The sequence below is a fragment of the Schistocerca americana genome, unplaced genomic scaffold (assembly GCF_021461395.2).
Source record: "Schistocerca americana isolate TAMUIC-IGC-003095 unplaced genomic scaffold, iqSchAmer2.1 HiC_scaffold_13, whole genome shotgun sequence".
Lineage (NCBI taxonomy): Eukaryota > Metazoa > Arthropoda > Insecta > Orthoptera > Acrididae > Schistocerca > Schistocerca americana.
Genome location: NW_025725371.1, coordinates 31,830,884 through 31,844,474, shown reverse-complemented (window position 1 = coordinate 31,844,474; position 13,591 = coordinate 31,830,884).

Here is a 13,591-nt window from a genome sequence, read left to right as displayed (position 1 = left end):
ACTGTCTATGTTTGAACCATTCCTGTGACACTAGTTATAGATTCCGATGCTTCACATCAGGGTTACTGTATCCTTCTGACCTACGTACTGACGATGAAACACAGAAATTGCATCGGAATTAAATACAAAAGGCACAATGCCGACTTAAGTACAAGAAAACTGACTCTTCTTACTGTCTATGCTTTGAACCATTCCTGTGACACTAGTTATAGTTTCCGATGCTTCACTTCAGGTTCCTGTATACCTCTGACCTTTTTATTGACGATCAAACACAGAAATTGCATCGGAGTTAAATACAAAAGGCACAATGCAGACTTACGTACAAGAAAACTGACTCTTCTTACTGTCTATGTTTGAACCATTCCTGTGACACTAGTTATAGATTCCGATGCTTCACTTCAGGGTTACTGTATCCCTCTGACCTACGTACTGACGATGAAACACAGAAATTGCAACGGAATTAAATACAAAAGGCACAATGCCGACTTAAGTACAAGACAACCGACTCCTCTTACTGTCTAAGTTTAGAGCCATTCCTGTGACACTAGTAATAGATTCCGATGCTTCACTTCAGCTTTACTGTATCCCTCTGACCTTCTTATTGACGATGAAACACAGAACTTGCATCGGAATTAAATACAAAAGGCACAATTCCGACTTAAGTACAAGAAAACTGACTCTTCTTACTGTCTATGTTTTGAACCATTCCATTGACACTAGTTACAGATTCCGATGCTTCACTTCGGGTTTACTGTATCCCTCTGACCTTCTTATTGACGATGAAACACAGAAATTGCATCAGAATTAAATACAAAAGGCACAAAGCCGACTTAAGTACAAGAAAACTGACTCTTCTTACTGTCTATATTTTGAACCATTCCTGTGACACTAGTTATAGATTCTGACACTTCACTTCAGGTTTACTGTATCCCTCTGACCTTCTTATTGACGATGAAACACAGAAATTGCAACGGAATTAAATACAAAAGGCACAATGCCGACTTAAGTACAAGAAAACTGATTCCTCGTACTGTCTATGCTTTGAACCATTCCTGTGAAACTAGTTATAGATTCCGATGCTTCACTTCAGGTTTACTGTATCCATCTGACTTTCTAATTGACGATTGAACACAGAAATTGCATCGGAATTAAATACAAAAGGCACAATGCCGACTTAAGATCACGAAAACTGACTCTTCTTACTGTCAATGATTTGAACAATTCCTGTGACACTAGTTTTAGATTACGATGATTCACTTCATTTTTACTGTATCCCTCTGACCTTCTTATTGACGATGAAACACAGATATTGCATCGGAATTAAATAGAAAAGGCACAATGCCGACTTAAGTACAAGAAAACTTTCTCTTCTTATTGTCTATGTTTGAAACCATTCCTGTGACACTAGTTATAGATTGCGATGCTTCACTTCAGGTTTACTGTATCTTTCTGACCTTGTTATTGACGATGAAACACAGAAATTTCATCGGAATTAAATACAAAAGGCATAATGCCGACTTAAGTACAAGAAAACTGACTCTTCTTACTGTCTATGTTTTGAGCCATTCCTTTGACACTAGTTATAGATTGCGATGCTTCACTTCAGGTTTACTGTATTCCTCTGACCTTCTTACTGACGATGAAACACAGAAATTGCATCAGAATTAAATACAAAAGGAACAATGCTGACTTAAGTACAAGAAAACTGACTCCTCTTACTGTCTATGGTTTGAACCATTCCTGTGACACTAGTTATAGATTCTGATGCTTCCCTTCAGATTTACTGTATCCATCTGACCTTCTTATTGACGATGAAACACAGAAATTGCATCGGAATTAAATACAAAAGGCACAATGCCTACTTATATACAAGAAATCCGACTCTTCTTACTGTCTATGTATGAACCATTCATGTGACACTAGTTACAGATTCCGATGCTTCACTTCAAGTTTACTGTATCCCTCTGACCTTCTTATTGACGATGAAACACAGAAATTGCATCTTAATTAAATACAAAAGGCACAATGCCGACTTAAGTACAAAAAAACTGACTCTTCCTACTGTATATGTTTGAACCATTCCTGTGACACTAGTTACAGATTCCGATGCTTCACATCACGTTTACTGTATCCCTCTGACCTTCGTATTGACGATGAAACACAGAAATTGCATCTGAATTAAATGCAAAAGGCACAAAGCCGACTTGAGTACAAAAAAACTGACTCTTCTTACTGTCTATGTTTGAACCATTCCTGTGACACTAGTTATACATTCCGATGCTTCACTTCAGGTTTACTGTATCCCTCTGACCTTCTTATTGACGATGAAACACAGAAATTGCATCAGAATTAAATACAGAAGGCACAATGCCGACTTAAGTACAAGAAAACTGACTTTTCTTACTGTCTATGTTTTGAACCATTCCTGTGACACTAGTTATAGATTCTGATGCTTCACTTCAGGTTTACTGTATCCCTCTGACCTTCTTATTGACGATGAAACACAGAAATTGCAACGGAATTAAATTCAAAATTCACAATGCCGACTTAAGTACAAGAAAACTGACTCTTCTTACTGACTATGTTTTGAACCATTCCTGTGACACTAGTTATAGATTCCGATGCTTCACTTCAGGTTTACTGTATCCATCTGACCTTCTTATTGACGTTCAAACACAGAAATTGCATCGGAGTTAAATAGAAAAGGCACAATGCCGACTTAAGTTCAAGAAAACTGACTCTTCTCACTGTCTATGTTTTGAACCATTCCTGTGACACTAGTTATAGATTCCGATGCTTCACTTCATTTTTACTGTATCACTCTGACCTTCTTATTGACGATGAAACACAGAAATTGCATCGGAATTAAATACAAAAGGCACAATGCCGACTTAAGTACAAGACAACTGACTCCTCTTACTGTCTAAGTTTTGAGCCATTCCTGTGACACTAGTAATAGATTCCGATGCTTCACTTCAGCTTTACTGTATCCCTCTGACCTTCTTATTGACGATGAAACACAGAAATTGCATCGGAATTAAATACAAAAGGCACAATGCCGACTTAAGTACAAGAAAACTGACTCTTCCTACTGTCTATGTTTGAACCATTCCTGTGACACTAGTAATAGATTCCGATGCTTCACTTCAGGGTTACTGTATCCCTCTGACCTACTTACTGACGATGAAACACAGAAATTGCATCGGAATTAAATACAAAAGGCACAATGCCGACTTAAGTACAAGAAAACTGGCTCTTCTTACTGTCTATGTATTGAAACATTCCTGTGACACTAGTTATTGATTCCGATGCTTCACTTCAGGTTTTCAGGTTTACTGTATCCCTCTGACCTTGTTATTGACGATGAAACACAGAAATTGCATCGGAATTAAATACAAAAGGCACAATGCCGACTTAAATACAAGAAAACTGACTCTTCTTACTGTCTATGTTTTGAACCATTCCTGTGACACTAGTTATTGATTTCGATGCTTCACTTCACTTTTACTGTATCCCTCTGACCTTCTTATTGACGATGAAACACAGAAATTGCATCAGAATTAAATACAAAAGGCACAATGCCGACTTTAGTACAAGAAAACTGACTCTTCTTACTGTCTATGTTTTGAACCATTCCCGTGCCCCTAGTTATAGATTCTGATGCTTCACTTCAGGTTTACTGTATCCCTCTGGCCTTCTTATTGACGATGAAACACAGAAATTGCAACACAATTAAATACAAAAGCACAATGCCGACTTAGGTACAAGAAAACTGACTCTTCTTACTGTCTATGTTTTGAACCATTCCTGTGACACTAGTTAAAGATTCCGATGCTTCACTTCAGGTTTACTGTATCCATCTGACCTTCTTATTGACGATGAAACACAGAAATTGCATCAGAATTAAATACAAAAGACACAATGAGGACTTAAGTGCAAGATAACTGACTCTTCTTACTGTCTATGCTTTGAACCATACATGTGACACTAGTTAGATATTCCGATGTTTCATTTCCGGTTTACTGTATCCCTCTGACCTTCTTATTGACGATGAATTATAGAAATTGCACCGGAATTAAATACAAAAAGCACAATGCCGACTTAAGTACAAGAAAACTGACTCTTCTTACTGTCTATGTTATGAACCATTCATGTGACACTAGTTATAGATTCCGATGCTTCACTTCAGGTTTACTGTATCCCTCTGACCTTCTTATAGACGATGAAACACAGAAATTGCATCGGAATTAAATACTAAAGGCACAATGCCGACTTAAGTACACGAAAACTGACTCTTCTTACTGTCTATGTTTGAACCATTCCTGTGACACTAGTTATAGATTCCGATGGTTCACTTCAGGATTACTGTATCCCTCTGACCTTCTTATTGACGATGAAACACAGATATTGCATCGGAATTAAATACAAAAGGCACAATGCCGGCTTAAGTACAAGAAAACTGACTCTTCTTACAGTCTATGTTTTGAACCATTCCTGTGACACTAGTTTTAGATTCCAATGCTTCACTTCAGATTTACTGTATCCGTCTGACCTTCGTATTGACGATGAAACACAGATATTGCATCGGAATTAAATACAAAAGGCACAATGCCGACTTCAGTACAAGAAAACTGACTCTTCTTACTGTCTATGTTTTGAACCATTCCTGTGACACTAGTTATAGATTCCGATGCTTTACTTGAGGTATACTGTATCCCTCTGACCTTCTTATTGACGATGAAACACAGAAATTGCATCGGAATTAAATACAAAAGGCACAGTGCCGACTTATGTACAAGAAAATTGACTCTTCTTACTGTCTATGTTTGAACCATTCATGTGATTCTAGTTATAGATTCCGATGCTTGACTTCAGGTTTACTGTATTTCTCTGACCTTCTTATTGATGATGAAACACAGAAGTTGCATCGGAATTAAATACAAAAGGCACAATGCAGACTTACGTACAAGAAAACTGACTCTTCTTACTGTCTATGTTTGAACCATTCCTGTGACACTAGTTATAGATTCCGATGCTTCACATCAGGGTTACTGTATCCTTCTGACCTACGTACTGACGATGAAACACAGAAATTGCATCGGAATTAAATACAAAAGGCACAATGCCGACTTAAGTACAAGAAAACTGACTCTTCTTACTGTCTATGCTTTGAACCATTCCTGTGACACTAGTTATAGTTTCTGATGCTTCACTTCAGGTTCCTGTATACCTCTGACCTTTTTATTGACGATCAAACACAGAAATTGCATCGGAGTTAAATACAAAAGGCACAATGCAGACTTACGTACAAGGAAACTGACTCTTCTTACTGTCTATGTTTGAACCATTCCTGTGACACTAGTTATAGATTCCGATGCTTCACTTCAGGGTTACTGTATCCCTCTGACCTACGTACTGGCGATGAAACACAGAAATTGCAACGGAATTAAATACAAATGGCACAATGCCGACTTAAGTACAAGACAACCGACTCCTCTTACTGTCTAAGTTTAGAGCCATTCCTGTGACACTAGTAATAGATTCCGATGCTTCACTTCAGCTTTACTGTATCCCTCTGACCTTCTTATTGACGATGAAACACAGAACTTGCATCGGAATTAAATACAAAAGGCACAATTCCGACTTAAGTACAAGAAAACTGACTCTTCTTACTGTCTATGTTTTGAACCATTCCATTGACACTAGTTATAGATTCCGATGCTTCACTTCGGGTTTACTGTATCCCTCTGACCTTCTTATTGACGATGAAACACAGAAATTGCATCAGAATTAAATACAAAAGGCACAAAGCCGACTTAAGTACAAGAAAACTGACTCTTCTTACTGTCTATATTTTGAACCATTCCTGTGACACTAGTTATAGATTCTGACACTTCACTTCAGGTTTACTGTATCCCTCTGACCTTCTTATTGACGATGAAACACAGAAATTGCAACGGAATTAAATACAAAAGGCACAATGCCGACTTAAGTACAAGAAAACTGACTCCTCGTACTGTCTATGCTTTGAACCATTCCTGTGAAACTAGTTATAGATTCCGATGCTTCACTTCAGGTTTACTGTATCCATCTGACTTTCTAATTGACGATTAAACACAGAAATTGCATCGGAATTAAATACAAAAGGCACAATGCCGACTTATGTACAAGAGAACTGACTCTTCTTACTGTCTATGTTTTGAGCCATTCCTTTGACACTAGTTATAGATTGCGATGCTTCACTTCAGGTTTACTGTATTCCTCTGACCTTCTTACTGACGATGAAACACAGAAATTGCATCAGAATTAAATACAAAAGGAACAATGCTGACTTAAGTACAAGAAAACTGACTCCTCTTACTGTCTATGGTTTGAACCATTCCTGTGACACTAGTTATAGATTCTGATGCTTCCCTTCAGATTTACTGTATCCATCTGACCTTCTTATTGACGATGAAACACAGAAATTGCATCGGAATTAAATACAAAAGGCACAATGCCTACTTATATACAAGAAATCCGACTCTTCTTACTGTCTATGTATGAACCATTCATGTGACACTAGTTACAGATTCCGATGCTTCACTTCAAGTTTACTGTATCCCTCTGACCTTCTTATTGACGATGAAACACAGAAATTGCATCTTAATTAAATACAAAAGGCACAATGCCGACTTAAGTACAAAAAAACTGACTCTTCCTACTGTATATGTTTGAACCATTCCTGTGACACTAGTTACAGATTCCGATGCTTCACATCACGTTTACTGTATCCCTCTGACCTTCGTATTGACGATGAAACACAGAAATTGCATCTGAATTAAATGCAAAAGGCACAAAGCCGACTTGAGTACAAAAAAACTGACTCTTCTTACTGTCTATGTTTGAACCATTCCTGTGACACTAGTTATACATTCCGATGCTTCACTTCAGGTTTACTGTATCCCTCTGACCTTCTTATTGACGATGAAACACAGAAATTGCATCAGAATTAAATACAGAAGGCACAATGCCGACTTAAGTACAAGAAAACTGACTTTTCTTACTGTCTATGTTTTGAACCATTCCTGTGACACTAGTTATAGATTCTGATGCTTCACTTCAGGTTTACTGTATCCCTCTGACCTTCTTATTGACGATGAAACACAGAAATTGCAACGGAATTAAATTCAAAATTCACAATGCCGACTTAAGTACAAGAAAACTGACTCTTCTTACTGACTATGTTTTGAACCATTCCTGTGACACTAGTTATAGATTCCGATGCTTCACTTCAGGTTTACTGTATCCATCTGACCTTCTTATTGACGTTCAAACACAGAAATTGCATCGGAGTTAAATAGAAAAGGCACAATGCCGACTTAAGTTCAAGAAAACTGACTCTTCTCACTGTCTATGTTTTGAACCATTCCTGTGACACTAGTTATAGATTCCGATGCTTCACTTCATTTTTACTGTATCACTCTGACCTTCTTATTGACGATGAAACACAGAAATTGCATCGGAATTAAATACAAAAGGCACAATGCCGACTTAAGTACAAGACAACTGACTCCTCTTACTGTCTAAGTTTTGAGCCATTCCTGTGACACTAGTAATAGATTCCGATGCTTCACTTCAGCTTTACTGTATCCCTCTGACCTTCTTATTGACGATGAAACACAGAAATTGCATCGGAATTAAATACAAAAGGCACAATGCCGACTTAAGTACAAGAAAACTGACTCTTCCTACTGTCTATGTTTGAACCATTCCTGTGACACTAGTAATAGATTCCGATGCTTCACTTCAGGGTTACTGTATCCCTCTGACCTACTTACTGACGATGAAACACAGAAATTGCATCGGAATTAAATACAAAAGGCACAATGCCGACTTAAGTACAAGAAAACTGGCTCTTCTTACTGTCTATGTATTGAAACATTCCTGTGACACTAGTTATTGATTCCGATGCTTCACTTCAGGTTTTCAGGTTTACTGTATCCCTCTGACCTTGTTATTGACGATGAAACACAGAAATTGCATCGGAATTAAATACAAAAGGCACAATGCCGACTTAAATACAAGAAAACTGACTCTTCTTACTGTCTATGTTTTGAACCATTCCTGTGACACTAGTTATTGATTTCGATGCTTCACTTCACTTTTACTGTATCCCTCTGACCTTCTTATTGACGATGAAACACAGAAATTGCATCAGAATTAAATACAAAAGGCACAATGCCGACTTTAGTACAAGAAAACTGACTCTTCTTACTGTCTATGTTTTGAACCATTCCCGTGCCCCTAGTTATAGATTCTGATGCTTCACTTCAGGTTTACTGTATCCCTCTGGCCTTCTTATTGACGATGAAACACAGAAATTGCAACACAATTAAATACAAAAGCACAATGCCGACTTAGGTACAAGAAAACTGACTCTTCTTACTGTCTATGTTTTGAACCATTCCTGTGACACTAGTTAAAGATTCCGATGCTTCACTTCAGGTTTACTGTATCCATCTGACCTTCTTATTGACGATGAAACACAGAAATTGCATCAGAATTAAATACAAAAGACACAATGAGGACTTAAGTGCAAGATAACTGACTCTTCTTACTGTCTATGCTTTGAACCATACATGTGACACTAGTTAGATATTCCGATGTTTCATTTCCGGTTTACTGTATCCCTCTGACCTTCTTATTGACGATGAATTATAGAAATTGCACCGGAATTAAATACAAAAAGCACAATGCCGACTTAAGTACAAGAAAACTGACTCTTCTTACTGTCTATGTTATGAACCATTCATGTGACACTAGTTATAGATTCCGATGCTTCACTTCAGGTTTACTGTATCCCTCTGACCTTCTTATAGACGATGAAACACAGAAATTGCATCGGAATTAAATACTAAAGGCACAATGCCGACTTAAGTACACGAAAACTGACTCTTCTTACTGTCTATGTTTGAACCATTCCTGTGACACTAGTTATAGATTCCGATGGTTCACTTCAGGATTACTGTATCCCTCTGACCTTCTTATTGACGATGAAACACAGATATTGCATCGGAATTAAATACAAAAGGCACAATGCCGGCTTAAGTACAAGAAAACTGACTCTTCTTACAGTCTATGTTTTGAACCATTCCTGTGACACTAGTTTTAGATTCCAATGCTTCACTTCAGATTTACTGTATCCGTCTGACCTTCGTATTGACGATGAAACACAGATATTGCATCGGAATTAAATACAAAAGGCACAATGCCGACTTCAGTACAAGAAAACTGACTCTTCTTACTGTCTATGTTTTGAACCATTCCTGTGACACTAGTTATAGATTCCGATGCTTTACTTGAGGTATACTGTATCCCTCTGACCTTCTTATTGACGATGAAACACAGAAATTGCATCGGAATTAAATACAAAAGGCACAGTGCCGACTTATGTACAAGAAAATTGACTCTTCTTACTGTCTATGTTTGAACCATTCATGTGATTCTAGTTATAGATTCCGATGCTTGACTTCAGGTTTACTGTATTTCTCTGACCTTCTTATTGATGATGAAACACAGAAGTTGCATCGGAATTAAATACAAAAGGCACAATGCAGACTTACGTACAAGAAAACTGACTCTTCTTACTGTCTATGTTTGAACCATTCCTGTGACACTAGTTATAGATTCCGATGCTTCACATCAGGGTTACTGTATCCTTCTGACCTACGTACTGACGATGAAACACAGAAATTGCATCGGAATTAAATACAAAAGGCACAATGCCGACTTAAGTACAAGAAAACTGACTCTTCTTACTGTCTATGCTTTGAACCATTCCTGTGACACTAGTTATAGTTTCTGATGCTTCACTTCAGGTTCCTGTATACCTCTGACCTTTTTATTGACGATCAAACACAGAAATTGCATCGGAGTTAAATACAAAAGGCACAATGCAGACTTACGTACAAGGAAACTGACTCTTCTTACTGTCTATGTTTGAACCATTCCTGTGACACTAGTTATAGATTCCGATGCTTCACTTCAGGGTTACTGTATCCCTCTGACCTACGTACTGGCGATGAAACACAGAAATTGCAACGGAATTAAATACAAATGGCACAATGCCGACTTAAGTACAAGACAACCGACTCCTCTTACTGTCTAAGTTTAGAGCCATTCCTGTGACACTAGTAATAGATTCCGATGCTTCACTTCAGCTTTACTGTATCCCTCTGACCTTCTTATTGACGATGAAACACAGAACTTGCATCGGAATTAAATACAAAAGGCACAATTCCGACTTAAGTACAAGAAAACTGACTCTTCTTACTGTCTATGTTTTGAACCATTCCATTGACACTAGTTATAGATTCCGATGCTTCACTTCGGGTTTACTGTATCCCTCTGACCTTCTTATTGACGATGAAACACAGAAATTGCATCAGAATTAAATACAAAAGGCACAAAGCCGACTTAAGTACAAGAAAACTGACTCTTCTTACTGTCTATATTTTGAACCATTCCTGTGACACTAGTTATAGATTCTGACACTTCACTTCAGGTTTACTGTATCCCTCTGACCTTCTTATTGACGATGAAACACAGAAATTGCAACGGAATTAAATACAAAAGGCACAATGCCGACTTAAGTACAAGAAAACTGACTCCTCGTACTGTCTATGCTTTGAACCATTCCTGTGAAACTAGTTATAGATTCCGATGCTTCACTTCAGGTTTACTGTATCCATCTGACTTTCTAATTGACGATTAAACACAGAAATTGCATCGGAATTAAATACAAAAGGCACAATGCCGACTTATGTACAAGAGAACTGACTCTTCTTACTGTCTATGTTTTGAACCATTCCTTTGACACTAGTTATAGATTCCGATGCTTCACTTCAGGTTTACTGTATCCCTCTGAACTTCTTATTGACGATGAAACACAGAAATTGCAACGGAATAAAATACAAAAGGCACAATGCCGACTTAAGTACAAGAAAACTGACTCTTCTTACTGTCTATGTTTTGAACCATTCCTGTGACACTAGTTATAGATTCAGATGCTTCACTTCAGGTTTACTGTATCCATCTCACCTTCTTATCGACGATGAAACACAGAAATTGCAACGGAATTAAATACGAAAGGCACAATGCCGACTTAAGTGCAAGATAACTGACCCTTCTTACTGTCTATATTTTGAACCGTTCATGTGACACTAGTTATGGATTCCGATGCTTTACTTCAGATTTACTGTATCACTCTGACCTTCTCATTGACGATGAAACACAGATATTGCATCGGAATTAAAAACAAAAGGCACAATGGCGACTTAAGTACAAGAAAATCGACTCTTCTAACTGTCTATGTTTTGAAACATTCCTGTGAAACTAGCTATAGATTCCGATGCTTCACTTCAGGTTTACTGTATCCCTCTGACCTTCTTATTGATAGTGAAACACAGAAATTGCATCGGAATAAAATACAAAAGGCACAATGGCGACTTAAGTACAGGAAAACTGACACTTCTTACTGTCTATGTTATGAACCATTCCTGTGACACTAGTTATAGATTCCGATGCTTCACTTCTGGTTTACTGTATCCCTCTGAACTTCTTATTGACTATGAAACACAGAAATCGCATCGGAATTAAATACAAAAGGCACAAAGCCGACTTAAGTACAAGAAAAATGACTCTTCTTATTGTCTGTGTTTTGAACCATTCCTGTGACACTAGTTATAGATTCCGATGCTTTACTCCAGGTGTACTGTATCCCTCTGACCTTCTTATTGATAATGAAACACAGAAATTGCTTCGGAATTAAATAAAAATGGCGCAGTGCCGACTTTAGTACAAGAAAATTGACTCTTCTTACTGTCTATGCTTTGATCCATTCCTGTGACACTAGTTATAGATTCCGATGCTTCACTTCAGGTTTACTGTATCCCTCTGACCTTCTTATTGACGATGTAAGAAAGAAATTGCATGCTCATTAAATAGAAAAGAAACAATGCCGACTTTAGTACAAGAAAACAGATTCTTGTTACTGTCTATGTTTCGAACCATTCCTGTGCCACTAGTTATGGATTCCGATGCTTCACTTCAGATTTACCGTATCCCTCTGACCATCTTATTGACGATGAAACACAGAAATTGCAACGGAATGAAATACAAAAGTCACAATGCCGACTTAAGAACAAGAAATCTGACTCTTCATACTGTCTATGGCTTGAACCATTCCTGTGACACTTGTTATAGATTCCGATGCTTCACTTCTGGTTTACTGTATCCCTCTGACCTTCTTATTGACGATGAATTATAGAAATTGCATTGGAATTAAATGCAAAAGGCACAATGCCGACTTAAGTACAAGAAAACAGACTCTTCTTACTGTCTATGATTTGAACCATTCATGTGACACTAGTTATAGATTCCGATGCTTCACTTCAGGTTTACTGTATCCCTCTGACCATCTTTTTGACGATGAAACACAGAAATTGCATCGGAATTAAATACAAAAGGCACAATGCCGACATAAGTACAAGATAACTGACTCTTCTTACTGTCTATGTTTGAACCATTCATGTGACACTAGTTAAAGATTCCGATGTTTCAGTTCAGGTTTACTGTAACCCTCTGACCTTCTTATTGACGATGAAACACAGAAATTGCATCGGAATTAAATAGAAAAGGCACAATTCCGACGTAAGTACAAGAAAACTGACTCTTCTTACTGTCTATGTTTGAACCATTCCTGTGAGACTAGTTATAGATTCCGATGCTTCACTTCAGGGTTACTGTATCCCGCTGACCTACTTATTGACGATGAAACACAGAAATTCCATCGGAATTAAATACAAAAGGCACAATGTCGACTTAAGTACAAGAAAACTGACTCTTCTTACTGTCTATGTTTTGAACTATTCCTGAGACACTAGTTATAGATTCCGATGCTTCACTTCAGGTTTACTGTATCCCTCTGACCATCTTATTGACGATGAAACACAGAAATTGCATCGGAGATAAATACAAAAGGCACAATGCCGACTTAAGATCACGAAAACTGACTCTTCTTACTGTCTATGTTTTGAACCATTCCTGTGACACTAGTTATAGATTACGATGATTCACTTCATTTTTACTGTATCCCTCTGACTTTCTTACTGACGATGAAACACAGAAATTGCATCAGAATTAAATACAAAAGGAACAATTCTGGCTTAAGTACAAGAAAACTGACTCTTCTTACTGTCTATGGTTTGAACCATTCCTGTGACACTAGTTATAGATTCTGATCCTTCACTTCAGGTTTACTGTATCGTTCTGGCATTCTTATTGACGATGAAACACAGAAATTGAAACGGAATTAAATACATAAGGCACAATGCCGACTTAAGTACAAGAAAACCGACTCTTCTTACTGTCTATGTTTTGAACAATTCCTGTGACACTAGTTATAGATTCCGATGCTTCCCTCCAGATTTACTGTATCCATCTGACCTTCATATTGACGATGAAACACAGAAATTGCATCGGAATTAAATACAAAAGGCACAATGCCGACTTAATTGCAAGATAACTGACTCTTCTTACTGTCTATGTT